Source organism: Pleurodeles waltl, chromosome 2_1 (genome assembly GCF_031143425.1).
Source record: "Pleurodeles waltl isolate 20211129_DDA chromosome 2_1, aPleWal1.hap1.20221129, whole genome shotgun sequence".
Taxonomy (NCBI): Eukaryota; Metazoa; Chordata; class Amphibia; order Caudata; family Salamandridae; genus Pleurodeles; species Pleurodeles waltl.
In genome coordinates, this window is record NC_090438.1 from 362,596,002 (window position 1) to 362,609,271 (window position 13,270).

A 13,270-nucleotide genomic window follows, 5' to 3' on the forward strand; every position below is an offset into this window, starting at 1 on the left:
ACACCACATCAACAATCGGCTTATGATGCCGTCGGTCCCCTGACAGAGTGTACCCCAATTTGGGAAACATCAATGCCAGCCTCTTGTAGGATCCAACAAACCCAACGTGCTAACGTCGCTGCTGAAACTGGACCAAAAGGTTTTTGTAAGGAAATCAACAACTGACCTTGAAAATGTTGGCGTTCTTCTCTAGTACGTTCCCCCTAAGCTTTTAAACATTTTACAATACATAGCTTTTGGTGATGAGGAAAAGCTGGGTATGAAAAACTTCTAGAACATGTCTTTGTATGATTAGAAATAGTAAATGAAACTCCTGAAGGAGTAAATACTCTACCTGACAAATCCAGAGCTCACACATCAGACACTCTGCGACATGATAATAAAAATAGCAAAATGGTCAACTTCGCTGAAAGCTGCTTGTGTGAAAGATCCTCGTTACATGGCCATGCTTTCAAATACTTTAAAACAATATCTACATCCCACAAGGAGGAGTATATGGGTTGAGGAGGGGCCACCATGTGAATCCTTCGCAGAAGCTTACACACTAACGGGTGTTCCCCAGTCGGTTTACCTTCTATATGGGGATGACCCGCCGAAATCGCTGATCTGAAATTGTTAATGGTTCTACAAGCTAGGCCCTGCGAAGCTAGTTCTGACAGAAAATTGATGATCATAACAATGGAGGACCCCACGGGATCAATATTTCGTTGATTGCACCAAACCACCCATCTTTTCCAGGCGGATTGATATTGTTTGTGAGTGGAAGGAGCCCACGATTGTGACAGGAAGAACATTGCGTTGTCCGAAACTCCTGGCACTGGCCAGTGTCTCCGGAAATTCTCCATGCCATGAGGACTAACTGTTCCCTCCATATCAGTGGATGGGGAGATCCCACCGGATCTAACAATAGTCGAGGGTCCCGCGGAATCGCTACAGGGAGAGCGCAAGACATCAACATTGCCAAAGGGAACCAAGGTTGAGCCTTCCAGATGGGTGTCACTAAAATCAATTCTGCCCTCTGTCCCCTCACCTGAGAGAGTACTCTCTGAATCATGATGAATGGGGGAAACGCATAAAGCATCCCCAACTCCCAAGACTGGAGAAACGCATCCGTCCCGGCCGCCGAAGGGTCCGGTCTCCAACTGAAGAAACATGTCAGTTGAGTGTTGAGTCTGGAGGCAAACAAATCTACCCCACAAGGACCCCAAAGAGAGTTTACCTTGTTGAATATCAAAGGATCCAGCCTCCAGTCGCTGCCATCCCTGAGGAATCGGGAATTCCAGTCCGCAATGAGATTGGCTCGTCCAGGAATATACTCCGCTGTCACTGATATGTGATGGAGAAGGCAAAATTGCCAAAACTCCTTCACAATCTCTACTAGTACCCGGGACCTGGTCCCACCCAGACGGTTGATGTATTGAACTGCTGAAATGTTGTCCATCTGGACAAGAATGCAACATTTCCCCTGCTGTGGAGACAGGGATCAAATAGCAAAAGCTCCCGCTAGCAGTTCTAGGCAATTGATGTGAAGGGATAGTTCCTCCTGGGACCAACGACCCCCCGTCTGAACAGAGCCGCAACGGGCTCCCCAGCCCCACTGACTGGCATCCGATTCTATAATCATCTCTCAAAACGAAGATGGCTCTGCCGTTCCAGGCATCCATGTGTTCTAGCCACCAATTGATTTCTGACTTGGCCTCGTCCGACAGAATAATCTGTTCTGCATACGAAAGGCCTTTGCGGAGGTGAAGAATCTTCAAGCGCTGTAAGGCTCGATAATGTAGAGGCCCTGGGAAGGTTGCCTGTATTGAAGAAGCCAATAGACCCACCAGGCGTGCTGGGTTTTCAATGATATAGTCTGAGAGGCAAGGGCTCTGCTCAATTCTTTCTTGATGGATTTCCTCTTTGCTAGAGGTAAAAACAATTGTGCTTTGATGGAGTCCACCTGAAACCCCAAGAATTCTACCACCTTGGAAGGGGTTAACACTGATTTGTTTACATAGATCAGGAATCCTACATCCTGCAAGAGTTGGACTGTCCATGCAAGGTGCAGGAGGACTGACTCCTCTGACTGAACCATGATCAGAATGTCATCTAAATAAATAATGAGATGAACGCCCCTTTCTCTGAGTAGTTGAACTACGGGTCTTAACAGTTTGGTAAAACACCAAGGAGCGGATGAAAGACCGAAGGGAAGGACAGAGAATTTTTACCGTCTCCCGCCAACAGAATTAGAGGAACCGTCGATGAGGCTCGAAGATGGGAACCGAAAGATAAGCATCCTTTAGGTCTAACCTTACCAGAAAATCCCCCTCTCACAGAAGGTCTCTTAAAAGATGGATGCCTTCCATTTTGAAATGTCGGTAGACCACCCAGGAATTGAATTCTCTCAAATTGAAAACTAACCGGGAGCCACCTCCTTTTTTTTGAACCAGAAAGATCAATCTTACAAACCCTTTTGGGTGTGGATCGGAACGGCAAATGGCATGTTTTTGGATTAATCAGGCAATCTAGCCGTCTATGAAATGACCGTCTGTTTGGGAAAAAACGACGGGACGAGGAAAGTTCGTCTGATGAGGAGGGGCATAAAACTCTATCTTGTAACCTTGGACAGTGTGAAGAATACACGGATCTTCAGATATCCGTTCCCATGCACTTAAATGATCTTTCAATCTCCCTCCCAAGAAAACTTCTGAAAAGGGAATAATTCTCACCTGTGGAGGGCCCTTCGACGGAGTTGGCGTGCCTCTATTACGGTAACCACAGCCTCTACCTCTGCAGGCTCGAAAGGGATAGAATCCAGATCTGGAATAGTATCCTTGTTGATTGTAACTGCCTGAGGCCTGATTGAAGCCACGGCCCAACGCTCTGCCTCTAAAACGTCCGGCCCTGGCAAAAAGGCCTCTATTAAACATTTTACTCATGGAGGATTGAGCCTTATCCAAGGCGGAAAAGGTGGCAACATACTTCCCCAGATCTTTCACAAATTTGTCACCAAAAAGTAAGCCATTCGGTGCTGGGCCTGCATTGTTGGGGGCCAAATCTGCCAATTTAGGATCAATTCTCATGAGAAATGAGCGTCTGCGCTCTGTAGACATGGCGCAGTTTGCATTTCCCATTAGGCATATTGCTTGTTGAGCCCACTCTAAAATTGTCTGAGGGTCCAAAGAAGATTCAGACTCTTTGGCTTGGACGGCCAATTCAAGGATTTTCGTGATGGGACCAGATATATCAAGAAGCCTGTCCTGACAGTTCTTCCAGGCACGATCCAGACCTTTCTTAGGATCTTTTGAATTTTTTTGCATGAAAGTCGCCATATTTGGATCAAGATCAGGAGTCTCTGTAACCTTGCCCTGTAGAGAAGGGCGGGGGCATTCTGAACGCAGAGTGTTCCTAACCTCACGGTCAAACCCTTTGCGGATATGGTCTTGGACATATTGAGCAACCTCCTCACATGGAAGCCATTCCGCGGACCTGGGTTGGATTATGCTTTCAGGATCAAAGGAAAGGTTGCAATAGGGAGAGCCACGCTCTCGTGTATTATGGGATTTGCGTTTGCGTTTCCCCGTTGGTTTGGGGTCTTCCTGATCTTGGTCTGAGCCAAAGGACTGAGCAGAGGAAGAAAGGCCGACAGGTCTAGCAGAGGCTTCTCTGCTGTCTTCTGACGTGTTTAGTGACGAATAAACATCATAGCCGTGATCTTGCATCACTGATGCGGCCATATTCGCTAGTATGTCTGCTGATGACAATGGTCTCTTTAAGGCTCCCTGGGACATAGCCAGATCACGTAGCTGGTCGTGTTGCGAACCAGCCTCCATTAGAGGGCGACCCCTCAATTCACGCTGTCTCAAGGGCTGAGCAAAAGGTTTTAGCGCATTAATAAGAGCCTGATTCACGGAGTCCTGGACATGGTAGCCCACGGCTTCCACTAGTCTTTCCTCCATATGGTCATCTGCAAATTCAGGTTGATCCTGATAGAAATCATCCTCTCCAGCGTAGTACGCCATGGGAACAGAGGGAATGGAGGAGATCACGGGGGTAAGAGTATTTCCCAGCAGGAAAATTGATCCAAAGTTATGGATAAATGTTTAGAGTTATTAATGGCAGAGCAAACGTTTGAGTGTGGAGGGAGCTCCTGCTTTGTTCCCCTCGGCAGAGCCAACAATGTTAAATTCGCCCCGTCGGCCTTCTGGGGCTCAAAAATGTTTACGGAGAATAAGAGAGCTAAAAATAGCTTCTCTCGAGCCTCCCGAAGTGCCGCACACACCTCGTTCACCTCGTTAAGAGTCGAACGAGGAGGGCACATGCGCGAGCATAGACCTAAAAAGAGGACTCGTCCTCTTTGCGCACGCCACGGTCTATGAGTCAGAGCGACTCCTAAGCTCAAGAGCGACCATGCCCACCGGCAAAAGCCGAGCTTTTTTTGTCCCATCGAAACGGGCAAAGAAAGTGAATAAAATAAAGGTGCATCGCGCATGGAAGGCACCGCGGCACGCGTAGAGCCCGCTCCCGCTCCACGCTGTGCTAAACAATACACCAGAGTGAATATACATAAATTAAAATACAGTGATCGTGGAATGCACTTATCTCTTGGCTGCAGCAGCAAAGAAAGAGGAAGGACTATGCTGTGAGAGCCAGTTATATGGTCAGGTCATTTGTGATTGGTGGACACGAACTACTGAGTTTATGGGAAATGTAGTTCTTTAATTTTGTTGAATTTCATTGGCTGCTGAATTTTTGCAGTAAAGAGAGAGAAAGCATAATCCGAAGCCTCCGGTCCTGACATAGAATCTGTATTTCTTAGAAGAGAAACATTTATCATAAAGACAGTAGCTAATGAAAGCTGCCATCTTTAAAGAAGCAATTTCAAAACACAGCACAGTTAAAAACATGTTTTTACAGCAGCAAAACACCCGTAAGCACAGTTGTCAACAATTGAAACCCAAACAGGTATTTTCAACTTTCACACAACAGTCTCTGCAAAAATTACATCAGAAATTTAATTTGAGGCAAAACACCATGACAATGAATGTGAAATTGGCAGATTATGGTCCCCAGAGAGTCATTTAACTGATGAAGACTGGTATTTTGAGAGCATTAGACCCTATAGCTATAGATCGGGTAATCTAAACTATTTTCATGGAATTGACAACTTGCCATCTATGCAATTTAAAAAAGTAAAGAATTTCATCAGGTCAGCAATAATGATTGGCACCATATCAGTCATATTGCCAAGACATTGCATTGGCAATTTGGAATAGTGAATTTTCTTTAACGTTCTCAGTTTTAGATGTCTCTTCCAACAATGTATGACCGGTGGTATGATGGAACCACACATGCGGCAACCATGCATGCCTGAACAACGCAGTTGGAACAACGACCGCGTTGTTTCCACGCATGCCTTTACCACGCATGCCTTTACAATGCTTTTTCATTGTAAAGGCATGCCTGGTAAAGGCATGTGTGTAAACGACATGCGTGGTTGTCACATGACACCCCCACCCTAAAAACAGAAGTACCCCGACCCCCCACCCTTAAAATCTACCCCGATACTCCCACCCACCGTGAGCCCTAAAACTGACCCCCAGCCCCAAAAATAAAACAACCCAACCCCTAAAATCAAAATTACCTCGACCTCCCCACCCCGCCCCTAAAAACAGAAGCACCTCGACTGCCCACCTTTAAAAACTACTCCGATACCTCCCCATGCACCCTGAGCCCTAAAACCACCCCTACCCCCAAAAATAAAACTACCCATCACCTAAAAACAACATTACCCCGACCCCCCACCCTGCCCCTAAAAATCCGACCCCCACCTGCCCTGAATACAAAATTACCCCAACCCCCACCCCACCCCTAAAAACCTGACCCCCCACCCACCCTAAATACAAAATTACACCTACCCCACCCCTAAAAACTCACCCCCACCCTAAGTACAAAATGACCCTGACCTCCACACCCCCACCCCTAATAACCCGCCGCCCACCCTCCCTAAATACAAAATGACCCCAATCCCCCACTCCTGCCCCTAAAAACCTGACCCCGCCTGCCGCGAATACAATATTACCCCAACTCCCCACCCTTGCCCCTAAAAACCTGACCCCCCACCTGCCCTGAATACAAAATTACCCTAACCCCCACCCCTAAAAACCTGACCTCCCCCACCCGCCCTAAATACAAAATTGCCCAAACCCCACCCCTGAAAACCTGCACCCACCCCTCCCTAAATACAAAATTACCCCAACACCCCCACCCCTAATAACCTACCCTAAATACAAAATTACCCCAACCTCACCCCTAAAAACCTGACCCCCCCACCGCCCTAAAAACATAATCACCCCAACCCCCAATACAAAATTACCCTGACACTCCACCCCGCCCCTAAGACCCCGCTGCACTAAATACAAAATTACCCAGACCCACGCCTCTAAAATTCCAACCCCCACCCCCTCTAAATACAAAATGACCATGACTCCCTACCCTGCCCTAAAAACCATAGTACTGACCCCTCCACCCCCTTTAAAATAATAACATAACCTAACCACCCCAACCCCTTCACCCCCCACCCCCAGCCCAAAAAACTACCACCAACCCTGCCCCAGCCCAACTTACATGCGGCATGCTCTCCCGATGGACCTTTCTTTTTCTCTGCAATAACCACTCATGTGCGTTGTTCAGCACATGCGTTGTTAAGGCAGAGAAAAAGGCCTGCATTGTTCAGGTAAGCATTGTTCCACTTGCGTGAACAATACAGGCATGGTTCCGGACGCGTTGTTCCGGATCTCTCCCTGTTTGACCATCACTAGGAGTCTAGAGAATAGAAGTCCATAAATTTCGAGTGTGTTGTTCTGGACAAGAATTTTAATTCAAGTGATCAGAGTAAAGGGTCCTGTTTGCTCACAATTTTGAGAAAAATGCTTCCATTTTTGGAGGAACCAGTCTACCTCGACTTATTGGGAAATGTAATTTGAAGAGGCATAACTTATGTCTCCTACCGTTCCTTATCAATGTGTACCTGTTACTTTTAATGATGATGGCAAATTACCCTCAAACGAAAGAAGCCTGTTGATTAGATGATGATTGTGATAATCCAGAGGTAAAAAATAAAAAATAATAAGGTACGACTAATTGCTATAAAACAAAGTGAAGGTACTCCAAACAAATGGTACCACACTCACCATAATAGTAGGACATGACCAATAAACATAATAGAAGGACAGTAACAGCAGTGGAAATAACACCATCATGTCAAACCACAAGCTAGGGGAATAAGGGGCCAAACTGTGCTAAAACGTAGGGGACTAAAAAAAGACTGAGAATAAATGTAGTCTCTTCTTATTGAACATGTTTTCCCACTTACATTACTTTGTGTAATTTAATTGCTAATAAAATATATCTTGTATGGGTTGGACTGTGCACATGGGTATGATTGTTTTCCTGTATGCATATGTATATTTTTTCATCTCTTCATTTGGGACCATTCTTTCTTTAATAGTTATATGTGAACTTCTGGTCCCTTGTTATCCATGGGTTTCTCTTGTTTTTTATAACAAAAAAAATTAAAGCAAACCATAACATAATACCTTGCTCCTCCCCTTATAGAGTTACCAGATATATAAGCATAGAATCGCTTTTTAAAATATTTGTACATAGACAATAGCTCACAATTGGTGCACACTAACATTGCTATTTTATGCAAATTGTTCACAATCTATTGAAAAATACTTTTAATGTTATATATTCCCAAAAAATACATATCACCAGCAAGCCATCAAAAATGGATTCATAGAAACAAATAAATGTGAAGAAATTGGTCTGTTTTGCGATGCAAGTTGGGTTTTGGAAATCGTTAGTGACTGAGAAGAAGGGACACTGCACAAAACCCGTAAATGTCATGGTTTCCTTTATGCCTGAAAACAAAGTGAATTAAAATTGGTGACCTTTTCCCTGCTCTGTTGTAACCAAGTTACTGTATCCAAGGAGGATCAGAATATTTTCTTATTTAAGGCGAACAGATTTGAACAGAACTCACGTTGGGACCAATGCAATTGGATTTTTACTCAAATGCATTCTTCCTCCTTCAAGGCTTCAATTGGAATGCATGAGGGACTATTTTACATAATTACCACGCTTTCTGTCACCTTCCATTATTTATCCCACATCTGCATTTTTTTTATATGTAAAGCAATCCTCTTGTCAGCGTAGCATGCATTTTAGATGTTTTTGTCAGTGCTTAGGTGTGAGTCGGACCCTAAGATGGCCTTTCTATTATTGCTTTGCAGATAAGAATGGCCTGAGCTCAGGTGTGCTGTTGTGTGGTGAGACAGCAGAGTGTGGAGTGGTGGCTGGGGATGAGGGCACAGTGGGTTGCAGTGTGATATTGGTGTGAGTGGGGAAGGACCAGGCTTCCTGGCACTGTAAAATACAACTAATAAGGCACATCACATAGTTCAGCAGTGTTGTCAATGCTTCGCATTTTATTTTTTAATGCATTCATCCTTATTTGGCTGTATCCTTAAGTCCTTCCACACTGACCCCTTCCTTACTTGTTTGTGCCCTCTTTCTAACCTGTAATATAGTTAGACCCAATGCTTGTGGTCCTGACTTCTGGTGATGTGTTCTCCTTAACACTTAGGCACTAATTCAGTGGCCACATAGTGATTATGAGGTATGCTGGAGCGCTTTGGTTTTGTCTGTTTCCTTCAACCCTTACCTACCTAGGTTTTTGCTGCTAAACATTTTTGGGTCAAAATAGAGAATTACAATAGGATTCAGACTGAGAATTACACAGTCCAATGGTAATTTCTAATTTTTAGTGGACCCACGGGGTCCAGCTAGTGATGGCCAGATTTTCCCCATCCCAGATTCACCTTACTCCCTTTATCAGTAATTCTAGGGGTGAAGAAGTACAGGCTATTTCTGAAGCCATTTGTAATCCGAGCCTGGTTGAAATGTAATCAAGCTACAGAGTCTCCTTGCGATATGCTAGGGGATAGGCAGATAGACTGGCTTGAACACTCATTCCATTTGTATGAAAACTAAAGATTTAGAGGAAACATTCCTCACCCAGGTTTGCAGTACTCAAACACCCCTGGGTCCTGGTCGAGCTAAATAAAACCCCTAAGTAAAAAAGAGGGTTATCTGAGGATTGCATGTGTGTTTGTATGTGGTATCTCTGTAGCATAACCCTTGTCAAAATGCTCTGGGATGGATGTGCTGCTTTTTATGTCATCCAAAAGCATCAACACATCTTCATTGTTTTAGAAAAACTACAATACTTTCAAGTCATTTTAGCAGCTTGATTTAGGGTTTGGCGGACGGGTTACTCTGTCACAAAGTGAAGGGTACCATGTCTTCCTGTAATGCAACAGACGGGTATCCGTCTTGTTGTTATGGAGTGAATGTGTCTGGCAAGTTCTAAATCAGGCACCCAGTTTTATTACTTTAAGGTTCCTTTTTTTCTAGGATATTCATACTGCAGTTGTTTGTATAGTTCATATTTTGCATTATAATAATGTTATTAGTAATGCACACACTGCTTCATGCACTGTTGTATTGTTTGAAGGAAATGGTGGAATTAAGGAGGCTCTAATCTCTGCCTAGGGTTGAAGGTGGAAGGTGTGTGGAATACAGTTTTACTTGGTGTGTCCTAAATGGTGACCAACGGACAGTGAACTAGTCCTTTAGTTTCCACTGGTGAAGCAAGGACACTGAAATAATCCACTTTTTGCTACACATTATGGCTTTGCAGAGTTTTCCCATTTCACCTCACTAACCATTTTGACCAGCTGGCAGTTAACCTTGTGTGAGGAGGTTGGATTGGAAACAGTATTTTGTGAAGCATTTAGAAACTGTTTAAGGAGGACATTAAGGGCCCAATTACAAATCTGGCGGTCTCAAGACCACATTCCGAGGTTTGCAGGCAGACCCGCCAACCTACCGCCGTCCTCACCAGGATCAGTATTCCCGATGGGCTGACGGCAGTCCTCATGGTAATTAGGGCCACACTGCTGATTACAACCTTGTTCTTCACCAGCCTTTTCATTGCAGTCTGACCACCAAGAAAAGGCTGGCAGGGAACAAGTACAGGGGGCCACAGGGCAACCCTTCCCAGTACCCTTGAAACGCACACTGTTTGTTGTGAAGACTGTGTGCATTTCAAGGTTGTTGATGTACCCTGTGTGCGGCAGCATTGCCGCCGGCTCAGTGATGAGCCAGGAACAATGCTGCTGCAGCTTTCCTGTGGGGCTGATGTTCCCTTGGTTCCCGTCCGCCAGCCCAGTGGGAAAGTTGTAATAGGGCCAGTGGGCAAACTGCCACCTCGAGGACGGTCTCCTCACTACGCGTCTGGCAGTCGGATTTTCTGACCACCAAAGTCGTCATCAGGCCCTAAATCTCTTGAGACAAAAAAAGAGGATTTTTCTGTATTCCATTGGTCCTGCGCACTTAAAAATTTAATAGTATGGCTAAGGATGGAGGTGGTGAGAATAGGAATGTTTCTGATAGAGGCATTCATGATTCTGATAATTTGTTTTGTTCCAAATGTATGTATTGGTAATACTAGGTTTACATTATTCAGAGGAAGCAAGAGAAAGAGGAATATCTTGATGAATATGTTGCTTTGCTTTTATTAGATTGCAGATTTGGTAACCTATTGGAAGAGGTGATCAGAGACCAACTTGTTATGCACTCAAAGGACTCCACTATTAAGGAAAGGTTATGGATTAATGGGGATTCCGATTTAAAAGCTATATTGGCAATTGTGAGAAACACTGAGATTTCTAGCAGATATGCAAAGGCTGTGTTGAGAGAGGTTAAGACTGTGTGGATAACTCTAATGTGGTGGCAAAAATCAAAAGCAGTACAAGCAATAAATTCTTTAACAGTGATAAGAAGGGTTTTTACCAAAGAAAATGGTAATGAGTGACTTGTTTTACTACAGATGTGACAGCAAATTTGCTTATACTAAAGGTCATCCTGTTTTAAAACTGAAAGTTTCAAATTACAGAATAGTGGGACATTTTTCTATGGTTTGTAAAAATAGAAAGGAGAGAGTTAAATTGATTGAGCCTACCAGTGATTCAAATTATGAGAATAAAGGCACTAATCACAATGTAAAGTCTGACAGCACGTTTATTTTGAACATATCTAGTAGAGGTTGTTCACTAAAGAAACCTATTTGTATTTGTAATATGAGCTTAGGTGGTATTCCGTTTGACATGAATGCAAATTGTTGCTCTCCTTACAATATTGTCTATGAAGCAGTTCGAAAGGACAAATGTCTGAATAGGATTATTGATTCTTCACAGAAACCTGGCATTTCACCTGAAGGTTATGCAGGTTAGAAAATTGACATATTAGAGTTCAGAACTTTGGTTTTTGGGTTTAAGAACAGGAAGTGTATAGGAAAACGTTGCACTGCAAAAAAGGATTTATTCATGACCAAGGTGAACTACACAAAATTAATCTCAGTAATAAAGAGCTGGGGCATATTTATACTCTGTTTGCGCTGAATTAGCGTCAATTTTTTGACGATAATTTAGCTCAAACTTGACTCCATATTCATATTTTGGCGCTAGACATGTCTAGCGCCAACATTTTGGAGTTAAAGTCATTTTCTGCCTGCGGAAAACTACCTTGCATCAATGAGATGCAAGGTAGGCGTTCCTGGACAAAAAATTACTTTAAGGCCCTAGCGCCTTATTTACCCTCCCATGAAAAAATGGTGCATAGGAGGGAGGTGGGCCTAAATAATGGCGACAAGCTTGCTTGCTTAGCGCCATTATTTTACGCCTGGGTCAGTGCAGGCATTAAGGGACCTGTGGGCCTATTTCTATGGTAGAACACCATGGAATAAGCCCACAGGTGCCCTCAACAGGCCCCAGGGACACCCCCACCCACACCAGAGGGACAGCGGAGGATGGGGGACCCATCCCATGTAAGTACAGGTAAGTATTTGGTTAATTGTTTTTAAGTGCCATCAGGGGCCCTGAAATGGGCTCCCATACATGGCAATGGGTGCAATGGCCATGCCGAGGAGACCTTTGTCCCCTGTGCTGGCCATTGGGGTGGTGGGCACGAATCCTGTCTTTCATAAGACAGGTGGCATGTGGTATGGTATATTTAGCATCAGAAATTGAAACTAGGCTGGTTAGAGTCATTTATTTTTACTCTAACCAGCCTAACATCATTTTTTTGTGTTAAACCCACTACTCCTATACCGATACCCCCACCCAGCTAACGTCATTCTCCATGACGTTAGCCCACCCTTTGCTCTGGTTTGTGCCATTCCATAAATAAGACATCTGGCCAGCATGGCGCTAGCCTGTGGTATACTTTTTGATGCTAAGCTGCGTTAGGCCAAAGTTTTAATTTTAGATGATAGAGAAATGTTTAGCAAGATGATGCTGAAGACATTTGCAAATGTTTTTGGTGGATCTGTTAGAAAATTGATTGGTTTTGAACACAGTATAGTTTTAAAAGCTAAATCTGCCCCTAAAATTAATAAAATGAGGAATGTTCATTTGCCAATGACGGTTGAGCTTACTATAGAATTACCCTAGAAAAGTAGAACACTTACGGTGGCATATTTAAGAGCTCCTTGTGCCATTTGAACACCACGATAACGTTTTATTCATGCTAATGTGGTGTTAGAAGGCCAAACATGCTGCACCATATTTACAAAGTGGCGCAATGCATGCATTGTGCCACTTTCTAACACTTTGTGCTACATTATGCCTGCGCCAGGCATAATGTATGCAAAGGGGGCATTTCACCATTACAGGGACCAAAAAACTGGGGCAAGACAATCTAGGAGACTTCCTTGTGCCATTTGTTTCGACACTTTTAATGCCTGCTCAGAGCAGGCATTAAAAGGAGGCTTCTATTGATTGCAATGGGCTGCTAGGTGCTTTGCAGGATTAGCATCAGAATTTTTTATACTAATCCTGCAAATCGCTGGACTAGCATACAAAATTCTGGTGCTAATACCCTAATTGCCACCATGGTGCACCATATTTTAAATACGGTGCACACATGTTAGTGTTAGGGGAGGCGCTAAGGGGCACACAAAAAAGTGGCCTTGCACTGTGTGCAGCACTACTTTTCTTAAATATTCCCCACTGTGTTTATTACACAGGATAGTTTATTTTTAATTTTTTTTAACACATGGTCTTTGGGTTAGCGCCATCTGCAGTTGTATGTCAGGGATTAATGTTCAAGTTATTTGGTCAATTTTATTGTATTTTTGCTTTCAGGATGACAGTTTAGT